Below are 12,954 nucleotides of genomic sequence, written 5' to 3' on the forward strand. Positions count from 1 at the left end.
CACATGGCATTTTATTCCCTCAAATTTACAGGTAGGATAGGAAAATAATTTTTTTAAAAAAATTTTTAAAGTTAAAAAAATAATTTTTAAATTTTAAAAGAATTTTTAAAAATTTTTAAAAACATGTTTAGTAAATAGTACTTTTAAATAAACTAAATAGATTTGTGCTTCTTCTTGATTTTTTATTTTTAATTTTTATTTTATTATTATTTGTTTGCAATTCATAATGATTACAATCATCATGTGAAGTTGGTACATGTACATAATGCATTTTAATTATTTTTATATTCCCTTCCCTTCTTTGCACTCCCCATCTTTTCCTTCTGTTTGTTTTCTTAGCAGCAGCGCTAGTACTTATCATTGTGACTTCTGACCCTTCAAGAAAAGAGGTGTAATATTTAACAGTAGTTCAAGCTTATGAATAAAGGAACCCTTTTCTCAAAACATCTTACAATATTAATGTTCAGCAAAATATTTTCTGGGAAACAGTACATAAACTCTCACATAGGTTCTCAGGGACATCTTTAAATGGATGTAACCCCTATGATCTCATTAAGTTTATTCTGCATTATTGCTTACCATGAGCTTGATGTTTAAGAATAAGCAGTTCTTCATTTCACTTAAGATTTCTTTCATAAAAGCTAATACATACACACCGTGCCTCATACAAGAAGTAATTTTTTCTTAGGGTATAACAACAGAGAACATGACCTGCCCCTTCCACCTTAGCTTTGGCTTTCAACATGTTTTGGTTCTCCTTTGCTTCAATCAATATAAGTTTGAAGGGCACAAAATAATTTTTCCAATAGCAATTGTAGAGCTGTGAGACTATGGGCTCTGTAATGTTCAGTCCATCAGAAAACAGAAAAGAAAGTGCATTACATTACAAATAGAAAATAAGCACTTCCAGAATCCTTTATTTTTAACAGTTAATTTTTAGATTATTTTAAATTTATACAGCGGTTGTAAACATAATACAGAGAATTTTTGTCTTCTTTGTTATGCCTCACTTATGTAAATATCTTACATGACAATAAAATTTTATCCCAACTACAAAACTAACTTGGGGGGCATTACTATTAAGTAAATCATTTGGATTTCATTGGAATTTCTCTTTCCATCTTCTGTCTAATGTTCAGGATAAAAATTAAATTCCAGCATTATAGTAAGTCATCACATTGTGACATATGGTATGTAGGTCCTGTCCAAAGATTTATGCTGAAATTTTATTGCCATTGTGAAAGTATTAAGAGGTGGGACCTTTAAGAAGAGAATAGATCATGAAGGACCTGCCCTGTTAAATAGAGTATATTGATGTCCCAGAAATCAGTTATTGTGGGGAGGGTGTTCTGATTAAAGGGTGAGTTTGATTCCATTATCTCTAACTCACAAGTTATTTGCTCTTCCACTTTATGCCAAGGGATGGTTCAGAATGAAGCCCTTCAACAGATACCAGTGTCATCTTCTTGTACCAACCTGGCCTTCAGAACTGTGAGCCAAATCAATCTCTCACCTTCATAAAATGTAGAGCCTCCGGTATCTGTATAGCAGCAGAAAATGTACTAAAACACTTGACACTCTATCAAAGGTCGTCCATAGTCTTTGCTTGTCTTCCACAATTTCAGAACTTTTGTAAAATGCTAGTCCGTTATTTTGTACAGTATCTCTTGATTGTAGTTTGATATTTTCTCATTATTCAATTGAGGTTAGGCATTTTTAAAACGGATGCCACAATGCTGACCTGACTTTTTCAGTGAATTTGAACAGGGAGTTAAAAATATGCATATAAAACGTCACTGGCATTAACCTTGACTTACGTGAATTGGATTAGACTGTTAAACTGGTGCTTTTCTGTTTTTTCTCTTGTAAATTTCTTTTTCTTTGAATTACTAAATATTTTGAAGGATATATTTTGATCCTATGCAGTATCTGTTTTTGTATTTTTGTTCACATATGCCAGCATCCATTAGTGAGTCTTCTCTATGGAAATTATGGCTGTGGAATTCTAAATGTTATTTCTTAATTCCTTAAATTCCTCCACAGTTATTAATGGAAATCTCCTTATGAAAAAGAGTTGTTGCTTCTCTTTCATTTACTTATTCAATATTAATTTACATAGGGGCTGGGGATTTAGCTCAGCGGCAAAAGCGCCTGCCTGGCAAGCGCAAGGTCGTGAGTTCGGTTCCTGGTACCGGAGAAAAACCAAAAAAAAAAAAAAAAAAAAAAAAACAATATTAATTTACATAAATATGAATTCATGGATTTTTAATACTTTGGGTTATAATCCAATACTGTAGTTATTTACTGTGGTACTCAAGTTATTCCAAGCACAAGCCTCTAATAAGCATTAATTAAAATAAATTATGTCATCTTTTATAGAGTGGGCTAGTGTTTTACATTTAAAGTGGATCAAATACAATGAGGTACATGGAAGGGATGGAAATAGTTTGCTCTGGAAACCATTTTCTTTTGACTCTATCATGTGTATATTGGAAAGACAGCTGTCTTCATATCAGTATTATTTTATTCTGTGGTTCCCCTTCACCTATTAATCTACAGAGCCACATGAACTGACTACTAGCAAAAATTAATAAGTCGCTGCTCTGTGTACATAGTAAACATGTGGTTTAGACTTTGCTCACTGTTGAGTGGTGGTCAACTAGAAGGCTAATAAAATGTTCCCTTTTTGGGATACAGACCTTGTTCTTCTTTCTGCAACTATGTTTCTATCTACTAAAATAAATAAAGATGGTAATAATGACAAATAGATTTCTCTGATCCTTTAAAGAGAAGTACAATGGCTGCATATGGTGGCTCACTCCTAGCATTCCAGAGGCTGAGGAAGGAGGATCTCTGCGAGTTTGAAGCCAGCTTGGCCTACAAAGTGAGCTCAAGCTCAACCTCAATTGCATAACAAAGCTCTGACTCAAAAAAGGCAAAAAAAAGGGAGAGAGCAAGAGAGCAAGAGAGAGAGAGAGAGTGAGAGAGAGAGAGAGAGAGAAGTAAAGTACCATGTGAACTAGAATTATTTTTCTTTGCTGAACAACTATCTCTGTGTGTCAAAATAGATGCTATGGGTGATCTGTGAGGGAGGGGAGAGACCCCACCCATTATACCTCTGCTACCTGGGAAGGCTTGGTGAGCCCCACTGAGCTGCACAGAAGGGAAGAGAGCCTGCTCACTGCCCACCCACTATGGTGGAAGCCTCTGTCCAGAGGAACCCAGGTGCCTGGCTCATCCCCCTACACCATGGGACTGTCAGCCATTGCAAGAAGTGCCTGGTACATGACCAGCTTGGCCAGAGGAATCCAGGGTAAATTCATTCTAACAAGGGAGAACACTCTGCATACAAACTGCTAATTTACAATTGGTTCTGTTATATAGCTATAGACTCTGCTCCTATAGTCTAAAGCACAAAATTAATAGTTACCACAGTTTATTAATTTCTAAACTGAGCTTGATGCTATCATTATTGCTAATTGGATGCAGCTAAAATATCACATGTGTTGTAATCCATTGTTCTCTCTTGTGTAACAATAGTGAAAAGCTCTGAGAAATCTTATCATACCCTACACCAGACTGGGAACAGAACCAAACAGAAACCAACATTCCACTCTCCAATAATTGGGAGGGTAGGATCTTGGGACAGACAAAAACCAAGCATCAGAAGATATCCCTAAAGAATAGACTTTTCCTAGAGAGACCTTGATAGTGGTGGCATAGCTACCTACCACCAAATCTCACAAGGTTCATCACACAAAACAATATTTTTCAAAATAGAAAATGTCAACACAAAGGAGTAAAATGAATCTCAGACCTCCAGCCAACCCAAAACAAGTCCAGGAGATACTAATGTAAGAGAAATTGGAAGTCAGAAACCTGAAATTTCTGAAGTGATAGCACCTCAATTGAAGAAACAACTCCAGGGAACTCTAGAGGAAGTCAGAAAAAAAATAATCTCTCAGGTAAAAAAAGAAATGACAGCTACAATGAAAGAATTGCACAGCATATCTAAAGGAGACATAGATTACAAAAATAGAGGAGCATTGGAAAATGATGGAAACCTTAAATGAGCAATATGAGAAGGAATTAGAATGCATATAACAGATTCAAAGAGATAACCAGAAAACTGAAAATTCTATTGGAAGCTGGCAAAATTGCTTCAATGAAACTGAAAATAGACTTTCAGACCTTGAAGACAGGATTGCAGCTAGTGATCACAAAAGGAAAAATCTCTTGAAAATAACATGGAACCAGGAAATAACATTCAACAGCTGCATGATGCAAGGAAAAGAAATATAAAACTTACAGGTGCCAATGAAAAAGAAGGAGTCAACACAAAAGACATAAAAAGACTATTTCCAAAAGTAATAGCAGAAAATTTCCCACACATAGGAAAAGAATCTAAAAGGCACTGAATGAGGCATGTAAAACTCCAATTAGCCACAACCAAAATAAATTTACATCCAGACATAGAAAAATCAAGATCCAAAGAAATTCAGCACAAGAATAGACTATTAAAAGCTATTAGAGAAAAGAAACAGATCGGCTATAAAGTAAAGCCTGTGAGAATCACTGAAGACTTCTCAATACAAACTATCAAGTCAAGAGGAGCTTGAATGAAGTACTTCAACTCCTGAAAGAAAACAACTTTCAACCCAGATGGATGCATCCTCCAAAACTATCTTTCAAACTCAGTGGAGAAATAAGGTACTTCTACAACAAAGAATAATTGAAGAAATTCATGACCACTAAATCAACCCTACAAAAAATACTGAAAGTTATACTAGAAAGAGATAAAAATGACCAGAATTCCAAGAAAAACAACAGAAACTACCAGTTAGGGAAAGCAATTAAACAGAGGGGCAAATTGGGGAACCACCAGGTGGAAAATAACATCACAAAGATAAGGCAATACATATCATTTATAACCATTAATGTAAAGAGCCTCAGTTCACAAATCAAAAGAAACAGACTGGCAGAGTGGATAAAGAAACAAAATCCAACAATAAGCTGTATATAAGAAATATATTTAACTGAAAAGGAAATTCATAAACTGAAAGTCAAAGGATAGAAAACAATACTCCACATGATAGGAACCAAGAAAAAAGCAGGAATAATAAACAGATATTCAGTTTTCAGACAATATGAACTTTAAACCAAGAATGATCAAAACAGAAACAGTTCACTAAATACTTGATAGGGGGAAACTTTAAGAGAAAGAGATAACAAAATATGGGAGTAGCCAACTAAATAAGACAAATATTAATAGACATGAAAAATAAAATAATCAATAAGAACATTGTCACAGGGGACTATAACACCCCACTGTCACAAAGAGATAGAAGAATAGACAAAAAATAAGCAAAGAGATAACAGAAATGAACCAAATTTGTGAACAAATGTACTTAGTAGACATTTACAAAGTTTTCCCCCCAATAACATCAGAATACGCATTCTTCTCAGCTGCACATGGACATTCTCTTAAGTAGATCATATACCAGCCCATTAAACAGGCTTAAGTAAAAGTAAAATAATTCAAAGTATCCCATGCATAGTATCTGACCATAGTGCACTGAAATTAGAAATTATTGCCAAAAGAAATGCAAAAATTCCATAAACACATGGAAATTAAATAACATCCTCCTGAACAACCAGTGAGTCACAGATGAAATCAAAGTAGAAATTAAACAATATCTTCAATCAAATGAAATTGCAAGTACAACTTACTGGATCCTGTGAGATACAATGAAAGCAGCCCTCAAGGATAAATTTATAATAGTGAATTCTCACATCAGGAAAACAGAATGAACACAAATAAATGACCCAATGCTTTACCTCAAGCTTGTAGGAAAAGATAAGCAAGTCAAGCCGAATGCCCACAGAAGGAAGGAAAGTATAAAGATCAGTGTAGAAATTAATGTAATTGAGACTAAGAAATCAGTACAAAGATTCACTAAAATGAAGACTTGGTTCTTTGAAAGAATGAATAAAATTGATAAACCCTAACCAACCTTATCAAAAAAGGCAAGAAAAATACTGAAATTCATGCAATAAAGAATGAGAAGGGTGAAATCACTACAGACTCTGTAGAAATTCAGAAGATCATTAATACCTACTTTGAAAATCTTTACTTAGCTGGGGATATAGCTCAGTGGCACAAGCACCTGCCTGGCAAGCACCAAGTCTTGAGTTTTATTCCAGGTACCAAACAAACAAACAAGCAACAACAACAAAAAAAAACTTTACTTGCATAGGAAGGAAAACAGAAGAAACAGACAGATTCCTAGAAGCATATGAATTACCAAAGCTGAATCAAGAAAATATAAAAATTATAAATAACTCAGTATCAATCAATTAAATGTAATTAAAACTTATCAACAAAGAAAGGCCCAGGTCCTGATGGACTCACAAGAAATTTAGAGAAAATTTAATGATAGTATTCCTCAAACTCTTTAATGAAATTAAAAGGGAATCAATTCCTCCTAACTCATTCCTGGAGGCAAGTATTACCCTGATACATAACCAGAGAAAGATCCAACAAAAATGAAAGCTACAGGCACATGAGATTCATCTCAGGAATGCAGGGATGGCTGAATATATACAAATCAATAAATGTAATACACATGTCAACAAAACCAAAGACAAAAATCACCACCCCTCAATTGAGGCAGAAAAAAAGCTTTTCACAAAGTCCAACACACATTTATGATAAAAACCCTACAGAAAATTGGAATAGATGTTCTTTATCTCAACCTGATAAAAGCCATCTATAACAAACGAACAGCCAACATCATACTAAATGAACAAAAACTGAAAGTTTTCATTGTAAAATCAAGAACAAGACAAGGATATTCACTATCACCATTCCTATTCAATATAGTTTTAGAAACATTAGCCAAAGCAGTTAGACATGAGAGAGAAATAAAAAGAAAAAATAGGAAAGGAAGAAGTGAAATTATCATTATTTGCAGATGACATGATACTCCACATAGAAGATGCCAAAACTCCACCAAAAGACTTCTAGATTTTATAACGAAATTCAGTAGCATAGCAGGATACAAAGTCAACACTCGAAAATCAGTAGCATTCCTGTACAAAAACAACAAACTCACTGAGAGAGAAATTAAGGAAACTGCACTTTTCACAATAGCATCCAAAAAATGAAACAGTTAGGAATCAATGTAACAAAGGAAGTAAAATATCTACACATTGAAATTTACAATATTCTGCAAGATGAGATCAAAGAGGTTTCAGAAAATGGAAAGATATTCCTCGCTCATGGGAAAATAGCCTTACTCCCTAAACTGCTATACAGATTTAATGCAATCCTAATCAAAATACCACTGGCACACCTCACAGATCTAGAGAAGATATTCCTAAAATCCATCTGGAACAAGAAGAGATCTAGAATAGCAAAGGCAATCCTGGGCAACATAGGCAAATTAGGATGCATCACAATCTCTGACTTGAGATTATATTACAAAGCTACTGTGATCAAATCAGCATGCTACTGGCAAAAAAATCATACCTGAGGATAAATGGAACAGATTAGAGAATGCAGACACAACTACAAACACACTCAGCCACCTTATCTTTGACAAAGGGGCCAAACATGTTCACTAGAAGAAAGTCTCTTTAAGAAATAATGCTGGAAAAACTGGCTTCCCACATGCTGAAGAATAAAACTAGAACCATGTCTATCACCATGCACTAAAATCACAATTAATTGAAAATCTAAATGTTAAAACAGAAAAACTAAACCTACTGGAAGAGGAAGTAGGTAGAAATCTTGAAGACATATGAGTAGGCAGAGAGTTCATGAACAAAAACCAAACTGCATGGGAAATACTTTAAAGAATCAACAAATGGGATCTCATCTTTTTAAAACATTTTTGCAAACTGAAAGACATCACCAGCAGAGTGAAACCAACAAACTGAGAAAAAACTTTAGCCAACTGTCCCTCAAAATTTTACAAAATCAGACTCCACAAAATTCAAAGACCCATTCCAAAAATGGACATCTAAGATGAATACACACTTCTCAGATGAAGAAATACAAATGTATAATAAATATATGAAAAAATGTTCAACACCACTGATCATTCAAGAAATGCAGTTGTAACCTTTGAGCTGGGCATGGTGCACACTTGTAATCCCAGTACTCAGGAGGCTAAGGCAGAAGGGTTTTTGTGAGTTCAAGGTCAGCCTGGGCTAAAAAGTGAGCTCAAGGCCAGCCTGAACAGCTAAGTGAGAACCTTTCTCAAAAAGACAAAAAGAAAAAAAAAGAAATGTAAATTTAAACAATACTGAGATTCCATTTCACCCCAGAAAGAATTGTTATTATCAAAAAATAAACCAATAACAAATGCTTGTGGGGCTGTGGGGAAAAAGGAACGCTTCTCCACTGTAGCTGGGTGTGTAGACTGGTACAACCACTGTGAAAATCAGTGTGGAGACTCCTCAAAAAACTAAGATTAGTGGTCCCATTTGACCCAGCTATTCCCCTTCTGTATATTTTCCCAGAAAAAATGAAATCATCATACCAGAGCAATATATATGCACCCATGTTTATAGTAGCCCAATTTGTTATAGCTGAATTTTGGAAAAAACTCAAATCCCCAACAATCCAATCAGATGGATGAAAAAGATATGGTATTTTTATACAATGAAGTATTACTGTGCTATAAAGATAAACTTGAGTCTCTTATAGGCAAATGAATGCAACTTGAGACTATACTCATAAGTGAAATAAATCAGAATCACCTACATAAACATCATATTATCTCCCTAGCATAAGAAACTGAAAGAGTACATTAGATCCAAAGGGTACAATAAATATTGTGGAAGGGAAAGAAACTGCTCAAAGGAAAGAACATGTGGGATAGGGGAAAGGAGAAAAGAATGAAGGAAAAATACACATATTATATATTTATAAATTATGTGCATACATAAAATATATATACATATATACATAAGCTAGCTAAGATAATTGTACTGCTAATTTTTATTAGTTCACTGAAAGGAACAGTTAGTGTTTATATTGTTTAACCAATCTTACATGCCAATATCTGGTAATGTGAGCAACTACTTTTAATAAAACAATATACAAATAATAACCATTCTTAATTTCCTATCATCTCATTGGTGTGCTTCTTGTGGAACCTTGGTTATTTCTTTCTCAAGGATTATTATTATGGAGAAATTCAAATCCCTCCTGGTTTTCAGCTTCCTTACATCACCATATGATCTCTTCCTCTTACTTGTGTTCCTAACACTGTCCTACAGAGCTGAGTCAGTGACACTGAACTTTCAGAACTGTAAGATAAATAAACTTATTTTCTTCATATATTACCCACCCTCCAGTATTTCATTACATTACCAGAAAATAGAAATAATACAGTAAGCATTTCTATTTAATGCTAGAGCTAGGTATTATTAATGCATTCACCAACTTAGGCAAATCCACTGAAGCAACATTCTGAGAAAGCTTGATTTTGCATATTGATTTAAGTCTCAGGAGCAAGAACCGCTTACTTTTTGTATTATTTTGGGTTTCATGAAATTGTTCATTTTTTGGATAGAATAAATATCAAAAGGTGAGGAAATCTGAGTAAGTTTGTCAAAGAATACTTTGAGCACTGGTATCTTGTGCTAATGTAACAGGAAGAATCATATAAGCTGAGATCTATTCTTGGGACCTTACATGTCATACATTCATTTATATAGTCCTCTATATAGATTGATGGGATAATATATTGTTAAAATTATATATATATATTATATATAATCTTACATATTTTATATTATATATATTATCTAATATATATAACCTTCACTAATCTTACAAATATGGAAATAAATAAAATATAAGAAAATTATACTTTGTTACACAGCAGCCATTGATGGAGTTCATAGCTTTGAATTTGAGGTCTGACATTTCAACCACTGTCATATAATAATTCTTAGCTATAAATTTTATAATGTATGTAACCTTAGACAAATTTCTTCTTCGAACTGGTTTTAGAACTGATTTCAGGGGTTGGGGGTTTAGCTAAGAGGCACAGAGCCTGCCTGGTAAGCCCAAAGTCATAAATTCGATTCCTGGTACCAGAAAATAAAAAACCAAAAAAAAAAAACTGATTTCATAACTTGTATGTATAGAGTAATGTCAGTGCTTTAGGTTTCTAACACAGAATAGGTACAGCACATGAAAAAGATTAATCCAGTAGCTATCACATTTTAGATACTTAATAAACATCACATTTTCCTAAATCTGTACTGTTAACCACTAACTTATCTCTTAGTAATCAATATACAGCATTTGTTGTATTTTCCAGAATATTCTGTCTTGCTTCTCTATTCTATCATGGATGCTTACACAGCAGGGAAAGAGAATAAGAGAAGGAAACCAACTGATCTAATACTTGCTAATTGTCTAAGAATGTATAAATTTATTTAATCTTGCTAAATTTCCTGAGAGTTAGACACTAGTGTTAGTGTCAATTTGCAGAAAATTCAACTGAGACACCAAAAGTCAAGTATCTTGCAAAGCATCTTACACTAGCTACTACATAGGAGAGCTGAACTTTGAACCAACAAAGTCTGATTTCAAAGAACTGCTTCTGTGACCATTATGGGTTGTAGGTTAAAACTTGTCCTAGTCAGTGATACTCCCATTTGATAATTTAGAGTCTAATGTTCTCATTCATTCCTTTAATTTGCCATTTACTGGTATTCACCTCTGTTAAGCCTATGCCAAATGCTGGGAGCAGGGAAGGATGGGAGATTAAACACAAAATTTAGACAATTTCTTTGACCTATAAGGAGGGAAAACAACACTCTAAAAATGAGATCATCATAATTGCTATTATTGAATAAATGCTCTGAGAATTTTGAGAATACTGGAAGAAAGCAACTCACCATGACTCAAGAAATAGATAAGGCTTCACAGAAGAGGTAAAATATCCTCTGGGTGTAGGAAGCTGGGTAGCCTCCATTGCTTGCAGGAGCCACAACTCCCTAAAAGCACAGACTATCATGCTGTAGTAAAATTACTGTGGGAGGCTGAAGTGGCTGGCATCAAGAGTCCTTCCTGAATGTAGGTGAGGGGAGTGGGAAGCTACAGTGAAAGGAAATAAACCTAGAGCAGCAGACAAGTTTCAACAGACCTGGAAAGCCCACATGGTGGAATGTGGATGTTTTCTTTTGGTCATTGCTAGTGTAAGGAAAGAAATGTAACAGAATCAAGCCAGACTGGATTTCAGTACACAAACACTTTGTCCCTGGCTAACCTGTAGACAAGCTCTCCGGAGCTGTCTATTCTGAATGTTCATTACCAATCTACAAAGTGAAAGCCTCTGCTCATGTTAATTCTAGAGAATACCTTCCAGATCTAGAAGAGTATCTATTTCCATCATTGTTCAACTTGTGGTCTTTGTAGAGGAAGTGGTTGGAAACTCACAGGGAAATAAAAATCATCACTAGATCCCGACCAAAGTTGGCCGGAACTTTTGGAGGTAATTGGTAGCATCCATCACAGAGCATCTCCTCCAGACTCTGGGATTCTGCTACTGCTGCATAGACTTGGGCATCTCAGTGTTGCCCAAGATTTATGCCTTGTGTTTCTGAAAATTGCTACCCTAAAGCCTACAGGGATCAACTTTCACAGCTGCAGGCCACTCTGTCACAAGGCTATTTGGCACATGGTACATTCATGCTTGGACCAAGATGCTTTATTTAGCCTCAACATTCTCATGTTAAGAAGGAAAGATGGAGTTTCTCTGGGTTTGGCTTCCTAACACAGTAACTGGACAGAAAAAAATGTCACACTTAATTCTTTTAGAGTTTTTAGTACCTAGAGCTAGTTCTTTTCTGAAACAGCCTCACCTGTCCCTCTTTCATACATTGCAATGTATGTATATATACACATTGCAATATGTATATATATATATATATGAGTATATATGCATGTATATTTATATATATTGAAATATATACATATATATATATACACATTCTTTGCAATCAACAAATATTTAATGAATTATCTTAGGGAACCCTTAAAATTAAACACATATGGGAGAGAGACAGATGGGGTGGGGGGCCAAATATGAATCTCCATCTTTCCCAGGGAAAATAACTAAATAAATCTCATACCTGAAGCTGCTGTGGTGGATTTTTTTTTTTTTTCCCCTCTCAGGTCACGTGTAAGTAGGCATCTGTAGAATCGAAATGCCTAGGAGACTTTTCCTGTTCCCTTTGCTTTCTGCTTTTTTTAGTGAAAAATTCTGCCAGAAAGTGAGAAAATATTAGAGGATGCCAAGAAAAATTTCACCCTGTTCAATTCCTGTGAATTTGAGAGCAATCACCTAAGACTACTTCCCTCCTTGGGACACCAGATTTGCAGAGTAGGGGTTAAAGGTGACCTTATATGTGCAGTAAGTTTGAACATCCAGGCTGGCCTGCTGTAGCTATTACGATAATCTGTTTGGGGAAATCATAAGAACTTGATACCACATCTACAATTTCATTAACAAGGCACATTAGAATCATTTTTTAGGTATTTTACTGTTTCCTTAAGTTTAATCAGTTTTTTTCCCTAGCCTTGCCTTTTGTCTCGTGTGTGACACCCTGCCCTGAACGTGATGGGATTTATACCTACAAGCTCTTCAGCTGACCGATGCATGCTTTCTTTGCTCCTTTGCACACCATGCCAGAGTCCTTTCCATTTGTGCTTAATTTGTTTGGCTCCCTTTCAGCTCTGTAGCCCTCTGCCAAGGTGATAGGTACTTCATAAATTCATTACCAAGGTTCCTGATTGTTTCATTTTTGTGGCTGGGAAACAAATATTAACACTCAAGCTTACTTTCTGCTGGTTGTAGGACAAAGAAAAGCGAATTTTGTTTGTTTTACTTCATTCAGCTTTTGTTCTTCTCCAATAAGGTCTGATAA

The sequence above is a fragment of the Chinchilla lanigera genome, unplaced genomic scaffold, assembly GCF_000276665.1.
Source record: "Chinchilla lanigera isolate Chin_1 unplaced genomic scaffold, ChiLan1.0 scaffold00037, whole genome shotgun sequence".
NCBI classification, from domain to species: Eukaryota; Metazoa; Chordata; class Mammalia; order Rodentia; family Chinchillidae; genus Chinchilla; species Chinchilla lanigera.